Below are 14,102 nucleotides of genomic sequence, written 5' to 3' on the forward strand. Positions count from 1 at the left end.
TCCATTTGGTGTGTTCTGGGCTTGAGGAAATTTGCTTCTGGTGATGAGGTTAGCAAGGTTCGGTGCTTGTTCGAAGGCTAGGATGGGTGGCTCTGGGAAGATCTTCTCACAAGCAAACCCCTCTGTCTCCAATCTCTCAGTCCTGATCCTCAAAGGAAACTTACACAACACTTTTTAGAGACGAGTCTATGAATTCCACTTCATCAGCCTCCTGGACACTAAAAATCATGGACTAAATATAGACATTGGATTTATGACACATTATAACCTGCCTGACATCTGACTCCCCAGGTATCTCTCCACTATTCATCCCCCCTTCTCTTCTCTTCAGGTGCCCCGCCTTGTCTCTCCCCCATTGATTCAATCTACATTTTCACTGACTACCTGTCTTGCATGCATGCCAGCCCAGCCTCTGGCTTCTTTACTTTTCATTCCATTCAGAAAGAGCACATACCAACTGCTGAAGTTTCCTTAGCCTGACGAAGGGTTTTTGAACCCGAAAGCTTGCTTAATAATTGTTTTCCAACTATTTAAGTTGGTCTAATAAAAGATATCAGATTCACGCAAAGAACCTCGTCTGTGAAAATTAAACACACTTAATAACACATTTCCAACCTTGATAGCACAAAACTTCAACCAAAAATTTGACAAGGTTAGATATGGCAGCAATACCAGGAATACTTACAGGAATAGAAAACTGCGTTTAAGCTTGTAATTGAAGCTGGGTGAGAAATGGTTTTCCTGTCCTGCCTTAAAATGTTAAGTTTTGTTTTTTCCCCATTACAGAATGGATTGAAAAGTCATCCTCCAATTTTGCAAATAGATAACCAAAAAAACCAACCAAACAAATCACATTGTGATTATTGAAGCCTTTTGCTTTATTTTGACTTTTCTCTTTTTTAAACTAAGTAGTAGAATTCAGCAAAACTTCTTAATGAGAAGTCACATTTAATAGAAAATTGAGAATTTTTATTTAAAAAATTAAACGGAACATTCTGCGAATTTCGAGCCTATTACAAAACTTCTTTACATAAGAAGATTGAGACAGGGTTGGTTTTAAGAATTTGGAAGAAATATAATCGAAAAATTCCTGACTAGGCCTACTCCTCACCTAAATGGCACATTGAACACTTACTATTCATCAGCTACACATTATGTCATTGTCATTTGTTGTCATTTCTGTCATTGTCCACATATTTTGGAAGTAGCTGACTTACCAAATAGAAGCAGTTTCATAGTTGAGGCTCTGACTGTGGTGATGCATTACTTCTGGCATTGGAACTCTGCTCTAATGCCCAGCATGCTATGCCCTCTAACCAGCTGCACGGTGTAGCTGCCAATATTTATTTATTTATTTACATTTGAAAAAGCCAAGAATAATGTTATCACACGGAGTCCAAGAGCAATTGCAACGTAACTTGCAGCATGAATAACCTGACCTAGAACCTTTTCAGGGACGGAGATGCTTTAAGTGGGAGACAGGCTTTCCTCATAGGTCTTATCGTCTGCCAGAGTTAGAATGTTTGATGTCATGCTGCCATTTGGTCTGGGCTGACTTCAGGCCCATAAGGGTGCATACAGATTGTAGTGTCATTGTGCAGCGCTTTCCTTCCCCACTGCCAGCACAAGGGAAGGAGCATGCTGGAGTTTGCAAAACAGAAGGTAGACACTTGCTTGGCAGAATATGAAACAGACAAGAAGGTTCTTTGGATGCGGAAACCTGCTTTGCCTGGTACCTTCCTTAAGAAGTGCTAGACATGGGAGTAGTTGGCAGGAGGATTGATGGTGCCTACACCCTACTGTCTACGTCTGAGCAGATCCAGAGCTGAACAGGAAGGGAGGCACCACTAGTGCCACCTGATAGCCTTGATGAGATGAGGAAAGAGATGTACACGTAATTCTGTTTCTCAAACAGTCAGGCATACCAGTGCCCCTAGTGCATCTTGGGCTACTTTAAGAAAGACTCCCAGGGTATTCTCACATCTTCTGGGGTGACTCTCAGCCCCAGGCCCCTCTCTGCCATCTGCTCCTTGACCACTGAGAACATACTGAGATGGTTCAAAGGTCACCTCCCTAACCTGTGGTGTCTCAGCCATACCACACCCAGGCCTAGCCACATCTTAACACAGGGGATTTTGCCAGCTAGACAAAACATGCTTTTGTCTGGTTATGAGCTCATAAAAGATGGATTGCCCCTTCTGGAGAAGAGGTTTGTCTGTGCAGTCATATGCTCTTAAATCATAGTTGCCACTGACAATAAACAGTTATAAAAGATAACAGAAAGATTTATTATAAAAACAAGAGCAAACATAAGAAGTCAGTAACCATATGTTGAGATACAGACAGGAATACTGGAATAAACAAACAAAAGGAAGTATTGGAACAATAACCTGTTCTTACCCTGCATCTTCAATCCAAGAATGCAGTTTCTACTCAGCTCAACAGGTTAGAAAGCAGCTTCTACCTCTTTCTTGCTAGGGCCTCTTGCAGTTTCTTCTGCAAGCCTACTTTATTCAGACCACTGGCTGAAGACCTTAATGGGCACATCTACATGTGCATTTACATCACGTTAAATTTACTGTGGAGTAAACAGAAATAGGCTGGCATCTAAACAGGCCAGTATTAAAGTGCATTAACACTGTGTGTGGTCTGACTTGGGACTAAAGTGAGTCCCAAGTCAGTCCACACACACACTGTTACTACACAGTAAGGCATCTACATATGTGTTACTACACAGTAACTAATTGGGCATAATTATGCAGGTATCAAATTTACACCCAAGTTAGGGTAAGTTGCCGTCATTACTGAACAGTATGGACATGCACATGTAGCTGCGTGCCTATTCTGCACAGTAATTTTAGGTTACTGCACAGTAATTTAGGGTACTGTGCAGTAAATGTGCACATGTAGATGTGCCCAGTGTTTCTGTATGCCGCATAAAAACTAAAGACCCAAACTTGTTCTCAAAGCAAAGCTTAAATATGGTTTCTTATCTGGCCACATACATATATCACCCACTGGTTTCTTGGGGAGTCTACCATATTTATAACTTCCTGTCATGTTTACCAGACTAAAAGTCTCTATTAATCTAATATTCTACAGATACTGTCTCTCACTCAATTTCCCCACTGTAGGAAATGTCCTTCCACCAAGAGCCTGAGTTGCCAGCTGATAGTCTTAGAAGTCTCTTCTTTTAAAATGTAACTTTATCATTTTCTGGAAGGGCTGGGGTTATGTGCCTCAGAGCAGGTCCATAAGAGTGATGAGTAAAGAAACTCAAATCAAAGGTTTAATTCTCAGGTTCTTCCAAATATGAATAGGTGAGGAACACTTAAGTTAATCACTGCCCCACTAAATAGTATTGGCTAAAATACAAAGATATAGCAAAATTACATTTATGTCAAACACTACAATTTGTGGAGACATAATAATGATAATGCTAAATACAGCTTGGTACTACCTATACATAGAGACTACGAATCATATCAGTAAAACAAATTCATGCATGACATCCCATGAACCCCTCGAGCATTGTAGGTTCATGACAACCTAAATCTCAGCCCCAATAAGTGAAAAGTGTCCTGATTAAATGATCAGGTTAGTATCTGAACAGATCTAGAGCTTTTCTAAGTTTGCCGCAAGCACTGTACAACTAATATGTAAGGCAGAGTTGCAAGTGAAAGTGCTTTTGGAGCTGAGGATGTTTTTCCTATCCATACTGCTCCTGTGAATTTTTGGATAGTTATAATGTACAGCATAGTGACAACAATACCAGAACCCACATGCCTACATGTTTTTATAGTTATGCTATACTCTGCTCAGTTAGGGAGGTCTAATTTCTGTTCTGCACTGATCTACCTTAATGATGGGTGGCCCAAGCAATCATTAAACACAAATTAGAAACCAAATACACGCAGTTCTGACACTAATGATGGCTGATGCAGGCATGACAAAAAAGAGATGTTAGAGCATAACCACTATTTTTCCTACATCAATGTCTTTTCAACTCACACTGTTTGTTTATTGGTATCAAGAAGCTGACATTGCTTTTAGGTGTAGGGGAAGAGATGCTAGCACCCTGCTAGCAATAATAGACTTGCTCAATGTTTAAGAGCAAACAATGAACGTATGGCCTGCCTTGAACCTTCCTAAAGCTCAGCAATAGGTCATTATAAAAATCTGCCTTCTCTTCAATCCTGGGAGAACGAAACCTATTCTTCAGAGTGGCTTCATTCCTTGCTGTAGGAGTGAAGTCAATGATTCCGTGCTTGGAGACAGGGAAAATGAAAAAAATACACAGGCATAGAATAGAATCTATTAGTAAATGAGCAGTTGCAAACGCAAGAAAAAGAACAAATGAGACAGTCAGCATAATAACAAAACAAAAAAAACGGGGGGGAGGGCAGAAAAACAGAACAAGAATTTGCTATAAAAGCCACCTGCAGGCACACACAATAAAGAAATGAGGACAAGACACACAAAAGGAGACTGGAAAGTCGGGGTGGGGGGAGAGCAGATTCAGAGCAAAATATAATAATAGCTGAGGCTTTTCAGATACTCAGGAGAGAAAGATAAGCCCCAACCCACCCAAAATGGGAAATAACAGCTATAAAAGCAGGATAAGTCTGAGTGATTAAACGTGTTTACAGATACAAACCCACACCACACAAACATCTATCTGTCTCTCCTTGTCCTTTTCTGTGTTACACTGTTTCATCTCCCTTATTTGCAAAACTAGTTCAGCCAGTGTTGTCAAACCTACAGCCACTGGGTCACAGGAGTTTAACCCAACAGAAACTACTTTTGTGATATTTGTTGCACTGCCAAGGAATGAGTCTGAAGTTAAATGAAAGCTCTGTGGTTATAACACGAGTCCTCTGTCATTTGTTTCTTTTATTACAAGCCTGACGGGCACATCTTGCCAGGAACGTTCCATGCAGTAATCCCTTCTAGACAGCCACATCCATTCTGCACAGCTTATTTGTTGCCCTCCACACCTGCGGGACTGGGCTTGCTGCCACTAAACTGGTAGGGTTTTGCTTGTTTGCTGGGATGAAAGACATAACTGATTAAATGTAAAAGTTGTATTATATATTGATCAAAACAGTGTTCCCTCCTACCCACATCCTAGAGCCTGATGTGTGCCAAGTGTCAACTCTGCATGCCATTACTTAGGAAATATGGGCCTTCAGCATTTTGCAGCATTAGACTTCTAGGTTCTGATTAGTCCAAGGGTGCCTGTACACACGCGCAGAGACTGCTCCGATGCACTGTAATTACTGAGTCTGCTGGAGCATGGCAATAACGTCTTGTGTATCAGCATCCCTTCACTTTAAAATGGCAGCGACGGTGCTTGAACTAAAACTCGTTTCATGAGCTTTAGTTTAAGCGCCCCGCCACCATTTTGAAGCACGGGGACACTGATACACAACACACTGTGGTGCTGTAATTAGACCGGCTCTCGGAGCTGCTCTAATTAAAGCACTGCTCCCCACCCCCACCCCTGGAGCACATGATAAAGTGCCCTAGTGTGTAGGAGCCTAGTTTTGTGATATCAGTTTGTTGTTTTGCTTCCATCCGGGGAGGTGTGAGCATAGACTATCGTTGGCCCTGTGACTTAATTGGCTTCAGAGCCTTTGTCTTCTGTATCCACACACGTATTCTAGATTCCCTGTGCACTGCACCACTGGACTTGCCCTCTTGTTTGTTGCCTAAGTTTTGTTGCACATAAATTCTCTTGTTTTCAATGTGTTTTTTCAGGTAATTTCTTCACTGGACTTCTTATTTGACAATACATTGGCCTTTATGAAGTGTCCTTCTATATATGAAAACAGAATCTTTGCCATAGACAACTTGGCCTCCTCCTCTTAATTATTCTTCAGATGAAGGCGTTGTTATCCTTTCATAGGATAGATGACATTGTAATTTCTCCCGGGGCAAAGGTTAGAAGATTATAACCTTTCTGTGGTTGTTAAATAGATTAATTCTTCAAGTATAAAGATGCTGTTTTCATGCCAGTTTCCAGAGTGTGAAATGTAAAAGGGCAAGGAGTGATGATATGCTCTTGCTACCACCCACATTTGTGCCCATCTTTATCTTCTTTTTTCCCCTCAGGTGACAATGGTGAGAAATGAATTTAAACCCTCAGTTATACACTCTTTGAGCACTGCAAATGTCCTTAGGTCTGCAAATTCAGGAAGGATAATTTCAGCAAATTTGACTTACAGGCAGAATTGTTGGTAAGAATGTTCTACATATTTCCAATGAGGTGTCAGTTCTTCTTTAAATCAAGCAATTCTATGCATTCCTAGAGGTACTGACAGTATCATTGAAATGTGCCAAGTAGTTCAGTACTTCATTATCCTCTCTTATTTTGTCTTTTTCAGCAAAAGTTTTCCTGCCAATAATATAATGCCTTCTGCTGTAGAATGGTAATATCACTCTTATTACAATCTTTGGCATACTTCTAAGACTTTCTTTGCCATAGTTTTGAGTTTTGGATTTGACTTGGGAGTAAATGGTTAGTTTTATTTTGCCATAATGACCGTGGGCCATCAGTGAATGGAGAGATTTTTATATAGCTTTAATACATATAGAATTTATTTTTACTCGAGAAGGCATCCCACAGGACATCCTATTTAGGTAGCTATTCAAGTCAAGACAATATTTAATGAAATGACATTCTAGACAGAAAGAGAATTACCTGAGTAAAAACAATACTTGCAGCATCTTACTTTGGAATGTAAAATGTCTCAATTAATTCACCATCATTTCTGGGCACTGGTCAAATACCTCCCAGTTAGGCAGAATTGTAAACTCATCACTACTGTGATCAAGCAATAGTCATTATCATTTTACTGTTATCAGGCTAAAATGAGTCCTTGGGATATGTCTTACTAAAATGCCTGTTCCAGCTAAGCACATTCCAATTGATCACAATAAGCCGCAGAGGTCATATTCTGACCTATTACTTCTAGGTATTGGTAATGGAAATGCATGAATTACATCTCTCCCTGGTATTTCTCAGTTCATTTCAATGGAGTTCCACATGGGATAAAGTTATGTTTGCGTTTTAATGTGATACTGCAATATCCAATTATGGGCATATTCTTCCCTGTTCCACATGTACAAGTCTTATCAATGTCAATGTCATTTTCCCTTCCCTTGGTACCTGTCACATAAGCAAAAACTCAGAGAGAACATTTCAGCTGAGATCACTCTTAAAACAAGTGGAGAATCACTGCTGCATCTTAAAAGAAATAGCCACATTCTGTTAAGTTTTAGGGCATTGAGGACCAAGACTACAGATTTCTGAAGGTGTGGGAAGTATCTTACTGGTTGGTTTCAAGCTGTTTGCTATGTCTTCTTAAGGAACTACCATGGTTGTCCTACTAGTCAGCTAAGAAATTAGTTTTTAAGAAAATACCCTTTGAAACTGAACTATATTGGAATTTTCTGATTGTTTCTCTCTTGGCTCATCAACCCCAAACTTCACAGAAGCATGTATAGCTTTATGTGAGCCACAGCAGCCTGATGTGGGCCTCTTACATAAGACAATTATAGAGAATTTAACTGGTTAGTTACTATTTTAACCATACTGCCATTATTTCAAGAGGTGTTTAATTCAACATGTTTCCTGTTTAGGTAATGTTTTAACCAAATGCAGGGAAATTTCAGGAAATAAATGGGTGAAGGGGAAATCAAACAGAAACCTGCTTTTAAAAATGAATGCTTGGCTATGGAAAATATCAGGTAAAATCTTCCCACTTTCACTACTTTTGGCCTCCTTGTTTCATGAGGCCTTTGAAGCAACTCTTGATGTATTTCTTAGGAAGTATAGGTAATGTGGCACTTTATAGACAGACATTCTGACTTTAAGTTATAATACATTTACCATGCCTAAACTTCCATTATAGAGTATAAAAGCTCTGTGACAATGAAAGACAGCATGTTTGGCAAACTGATATTTGAGGAAGGGGAGCCTACTGAGAACTTTTCTTCCTGGGCTTTCTGGTTGCTGTCTAAATATTTTTTTATGTTACATTTTTGTCTATTTCTATGGCAGTGGTCATTATGGGCTAGATGAATTCCTTTTACATGTTTCATCCTTATGTAGAAACATATCTTAGGGGAGCTTATATTCAATTTTGGTCACAGGTACATCTTATTTATCTTCTGTCTGGCCAGTGGGTATAACAGCTAGTAGAAAAAATGGACAGAACATTTTTCATTAAAAAAATGTTTTTGTATTTCATCATTTGAAATGGTCATGGTTTATAAAATTGTAAAAAAAAAAAAATCATACACTATGGAGTTAGTTGAAAAAACTCAAAACATTCATAGCAATTTTATTCAAGTATTTGCTCCTTTTTTGGACAAAATGCAGCTTGAAATGCAAAAGCATCTTATTAAGAAGTGCTGTTTTATATTAGCATTCTAAAATACTAACTCTTGTAATGATCCTTGTGAAACTATAAATAAGGAGTTGCAAATGTGAGGGGAAAAAGAAGGCCTTTTCCAACTGGTATCTGGAAAGCCCTGTTTCCAGTGGAATATTTTCTCTTTTGCTAAACCTCTGCTCTGCTTCTGTCAGAAATTTTACCATTTCAATCATGTGCCCATTTTTTTCAGCTTTCAAGTTTTAAAGGCAGTTGTGATCATGGTATCTCAACCCCCACGTTATTTTAAGACCCTTTTATTGTGGAAAGTTTCTGTGATCAATAAGGTCCATGCACATACATTGATGTCTAGCATAAAGATGACCCAATTCTATTTTGGTGTGCTGCAAAGGCCTCTTGTGGAGGGACAACTTCGCTGGAAAAGGGCAATGATGAACATATGTTTTGATGAATGAGAGGAAAAACCGCCCTTCTTTTTAAGGAGAGTGTTTAAATAGCATTATAGATATCTTTTGTCACTTGAAGTTATTGAGATCAAACATCATTGTGTAAGTTCATTGCCAAAAATGCTAATATTCACTAAAGAGACTAGAGAGAATAACTAAAGCTGACAAAATAACTACAGTAGGTTAATTAAAGCACACCAGGAATGCAAAGTAAAATATCTTGGATATATAGAGCTGGCAGGAAGGGACTATTGAAACATTCCCATCTATTTGGTGATATAAATGAAAGTGGCCAGTTATGCATTCAAGTAGGTATGAGCATGCTGGGTGAGAATGGCTGTGCTATGAACAAGGGATAAGATAAGCTTTACTTGGAATTTTCAAATTTCCAGAAGGTGGTTTAATTCATAAATTCCCTAAGCTATTAGTCATGCCTTCCTTTTGTGGCTCATATTTTGCTTCGTTTTCTATCAGGTGCACTGCAGAGCCATGCAGCATGACTCAGAGCAGAAAGGCACACATCTCCTTTCTGCCTGATCCACAAAAGTATGCTTAATACATACAATAGTTACACATACATTTTATAAATTCTCAAGAAGCCCCTTTTAAAATAAGCGCTGGGAAGGCTGAAACTGTTAAGTTTCATTTAGACTCAAAAAACTATTATAATATAATACTTACTATTAAACTAAGCTATGGGTAACTGGAAAAGAAAGTGGGGTATAAAAACCCTCCTTTTAAACTATTTAGACTTCAGGTTACATACTCTATACCTAGGATGAAATTGTGCCTTGGAGATTTGCAAACAACACTCATCTATATCTGGGTAAACTGATATGTGGGTAGAAAGGTAGAGACTCTGTTCTCTTCTCTTGCTAGGAGGTTTGGGTTTCGCAAAACCCCCAAAACATTTTTAAAGTCTAGAATTTAGGATTTGTTTTAATCCCATAGAATATCATATCCACATACTAAAGGCCAGACAAAATTGTGATCCATAGATCATGGGACTGAATGGCTGATACTAAGATCCCTTTTTAGGAGCACATGGTTCCCACAAAAGGGAGAGCAAGTATGCAAAGCCAGATACTCTCACACTGATCAGCTCTCAGTAATTCACAGCTTGAAAGAGGAGTAGTGGCTTGTGAGGCCTGTGGCACAACAAGGAGCTCTGTGAGGCAGACTGTTTGGCTGTGAATCACAGGGATGTCAGACTCGTTTGCCTCCCTGGAGCGGGTCCAGGCTCATCTCCAGTGCCGGGACAAAAAAGCAGCAGCATTAAGAACTGCGATTGCTTGAGCTGCTGTAGCTGCTCATGAAGCCATGGAGGTTAATACTGCTGTTAGTCACCCTTTTACTGCCAAAACAAGTCCCCAGCAGGCCTTTGTACCCTGAAATTTGGCAGTGGGTCAAGTGATGGCCATGTTAACGGTCGTGACTCCCTGAGCCACAGGGATTAATGCCACTACTGCTTACCCTGCCTCTGACTTCTCAGCTACTCCAAAAGCCCTGGATTAGATGGCATGGCTCCATAGACTGGATTTGGTCTATGGGCCGTATTTGACATCCCCAGTCTAATGCAGTATCTCAGATTTGTCTTTGTGGCTGGTTCAGGTCCCAAGCTAGAAGTGTGCCAGATAAGCACAGCATAACTCATAACACATATTCTTATTATAAAGTAGTTTCATGATTCAAAGAATTGTCAGGAGAGTAAAAAATGAACTAAGTTAGTTAGTTCCCATAAATTTTATTTGCAAGAGGCAAAGTTTTCCCTTGTATGTGAACAGCACACATGGGCTGATTCTGATATAGATACTAAAAAGGCTTAAAAGATTTCTGAATCCCTATTGGACAGGTTTATTTTTTACACTGCAAGAAATCTTTCTACTTCGTTCATCCCCCTGCAAAACTATATTTTCCTTTATGGTTAGTTTGGGGAAAAAAATCTGCATTCCCTCCCCCCCACCCCTTCCCAGCTGTTGTTCTCTGGTGGTAGATGCAGGTACAGAAAGGCTGCCATACCTAAAATAAGAGACCTCTTTCTTCAAACATCAGTTCACAGGGAAGCAGAGCATGGAGGGCTTTTCAGTATTAGTCCCTGTGACTCATGGTAAAGAAGGGCTTGTGGTGCCTGTGCATAATATGTAAAATAACTTGGTTAATCTTAGTCAGGATTTGTCCACATCACATATCCTACCATCACAATTGGGCAAATATTAACAGTTGTTAGCTGTCTCATCTAGAGCCCCCAAAAAGAGAATGAACAACCTCCTAACCTCCAGAGATTGCTTTCCAGAAGAGAGTTTTTATTGGCATGAAAATGTGGAAAAATGAGTGCTCTACATACATGGTACTGTGGATAATGGAGGACTTCAGATGCTGTTAATTTGGTGACCTTATGGGACCTAAGTGAACATTTATACATTGAATAAAGAACATTCACTAGCATTCACTGCTCTTCTCGAGCATTACCTCTTCCCTCTGTTCAATGTATGATTGCAAGGCTGATGAAAGGAATTGGACTAATAGACCTGCAGTGAGCAATGGATTGACCATCCTCTGTATAGACTCACAATAAGGGATAGGTAGTGCACTTTCCACCCCCCTCTGACAACATGCCCTCAGCCTGACTTGGAAGTACCATAATTAAATTGAAAGAATAGTTTGTTCTTTTAATCACTCTGCTAAGATCAGGATACTAATTACTTTTCCCTCTGTAGGTGTTTTATAATGTGGTCCCTAGAAAACGATTGTGAAATGTGCTGGTGATCTCAAAGGTCACCAACCAGCCATCAGTTGCTAATAAACGTCAGTCTCTCACATCTACATGTGAGCTGTGTTTGAAATGCTGACCAAGATGCGAAAGGCTGTTTATCTCATTACCAGTCCCCTCAGTTCCAGTTCTACCTTCCATTAAGCCACAGGGATATTATTTAAGTCTTTTTATATCACATCTCTGCAGAAGTATTACCTTTCCTAACTAATAGCAAGTGTTTCTCCTTTAAAGAAGTAAAATTTAAATGAGAGGCCTGTGTTTTCTAGTTTTTTCTTGTCTGTAGGACATGCTAACCTGCTTCACTACAACCTTTCAAAATTGTACCTCACATTGTAGAACATCGTCCCTCAATCAGTGGTTTTCAACCTGTTTTCATTTGTGGACCACTAAAAAAATTTTGAATGGAGGTGTGAAACCATTTGGAAATGTCAAGTGGAGGCACAGCATCCTTTGAATTGCAAGAGTGGGTATTAACATGCTTTTGATTGAGTGTTATCATCTTTCGCAGACCCCTTAGACCTAGTCTGTGGACTCCCAGGGGTCCACGGACCACAGGTTGAAAACCACTGCCCTAGATCTAGTTCTTGGTGCTTCAAGGCTACAAAGCACTGATACAAAATGATGAATAGAGAATTTTGTCACTTCTCTTAGTAACTGATGCACTGCATTGGACTACGATGCATCTCTGGAGGCTGGGCCACCTTGCAAGGCTCATGATAAGTTTTGGGTGCCAGTCCTATGTCATCTCTCAAAAGTAAAATAGCAGGGTGGCTAGAGAGACAATAGACTTTTACTCATGCCCTATATGCTATATACCTTCCTATTCCTCTTCTCAGGTGCCTACTCTCCTTTTACTGGTTGCTCATTTAGCTCAAAATGTATCTGTCTTGAGGCATGCATCGAGTTACAAGGTGACTTTCTCCCTAGATGTATTTTGAGAACAATAAGGTCATGTTCTTTGTATATTTGAGCAGTTGTATAAAAGAATTCGGCATCAGTTGTTATTATATTAAAGCAAGAAGACCAGCATTGGTGCTTCATTTGTGCTTATTTCCAGTCATACCTTTTGATCTTGTTATTTTATATAAATTGCTTTGAATAAAATGCAAAGTGTCTCTGACTTTCCTGGAGGTCTTTCCAAGAACAAGGGTTTTTGTGGAATCCTGGCAGACGTTAACTCATGACTTGCATGCTGTCCTTTTCTCTTCTCGCTGGTAAGGAAAGCATTATGACAACAAATCCTATGTTTCTTCCTTTGTTTCCACCCTAATCTAAAACCCATTTAAGCCAACAAGAAATCCATTCTACCTTAGCACTGTATCTTGTGTAATGCTGAAAACCCTGATCTCCTATTGACTTCTGTTTATGGGACCTAAGGATTTCAGCACTGTGAAGCACTGCAGTGAAGTCCTGGGACTGCTAATATTAATAGAAGTTGTGCATGTATTCAGGATTTCACTCCAGGAGTCCAGTGGCTATTGATTGTCTAGAATATGTTGCTCTGCAAATTGGAATTCCTTGAACAGCTGACTAAGTCAGTGGCCCCTTTTAATGTTACATAGACTAATTTATGAAAACCTTAATATCCTGCTGTAACACAGCACAGGGTGCTCTGTTACTGGCAGGGGCCTGAGTGGCAGCTAGGCACCCTGCAGCTGTCTGCAATGCCAATTAGGCAGAGTTGCCTGATTGGGAGCAGGGCCCAGCTGTGCTCTATAAGAGCTGAGCCCTGAACTTCAAGGAGGCAGGAGTTTGCTGCCAACAGCTGGGGAGAATGCCACCTGGCTGGGTTACCACTCAGAGCAACATCTTGGAGGTAAGAGCCGGGGTTTTGGGGAAGGAGGAGGCCCCCTGGTCCTGGGCGTGACATAACACTGCACACTGCTGGGGATGGGTGGCCCTGTGGGACTGTCTGTGGTGGGACAGTCCCCCAGAAATGCCAGGCCAGTTACCACTCCGGTGAAAAGCAAGTATGGAGCACCTCCTAACCCCAGCCCCATATCCCTGGTGGGTGAGACTGAGCAGAAGGAGCCCAGATTCACTGAAAGTACTGAAGCATGGCCCAGGTCAGTGGAGGGACCTGTGGCAGCACCCAGACTCTTGGTGGAGGTCTGAGGCTGCATATAGGAGCCAGCGTGAAGCTTCAGGGGGGTAGGGCCATGAGCCTTAGGGAGCTGTTAAGGAAGCTCCCAGGGCCAGGGATAAGGGGATAGCTTGGGGAAAGGGGAGGTTGGAGTCATATACATAGGACCTTGTCATCAGGGCAGATAAATGGGCAGCCCCCTGCCTGATTAACATTGGATAACTAGTAACATTAAGGCATGGTAGCTGTCTTGGGGCCAGCTACCTGCCTCCTCAAGTGGGTGGGCCTACATTTATACCGTCCCCAGGGCACCCACTTGTTATATCTGCTTTAATATTAATTACTTATTTTTGATAGCATCCACAGTGTGTGCTGCCAAACAGAAAAAGGCACAGTATGTG

General features: G+C 40.6%; 1 protein-coding gene across 1 annotated transcript in view; it reads right to left on the minus strand.

Annotated features, from left to right (window-relative positions):
• The window catches only part of SHISA9 (shisa family member 9), a 320,102-nt gene that overhangs the window by 39,529 nt on the left and 266,471 nt on the right, over nucleotides 1-14,102 (minus strand). The window lies entirely within an intron of this gene.

This window comes from Crocodylus porosus, unplaced genomic scaffold, assembly GCF_001723895.1.
Source record: "Crocodylus porosus isolate Cpor-Errol unplaced genomic scaffold, CroPor_comp1, whole genome shotgun sequence".
Classification (NCBI taxonomy): Eukaryota; Metazoa; Chordata; order Crocodylia; family Crocodylidae; genus Crocodylus; species Crocodylus porosus.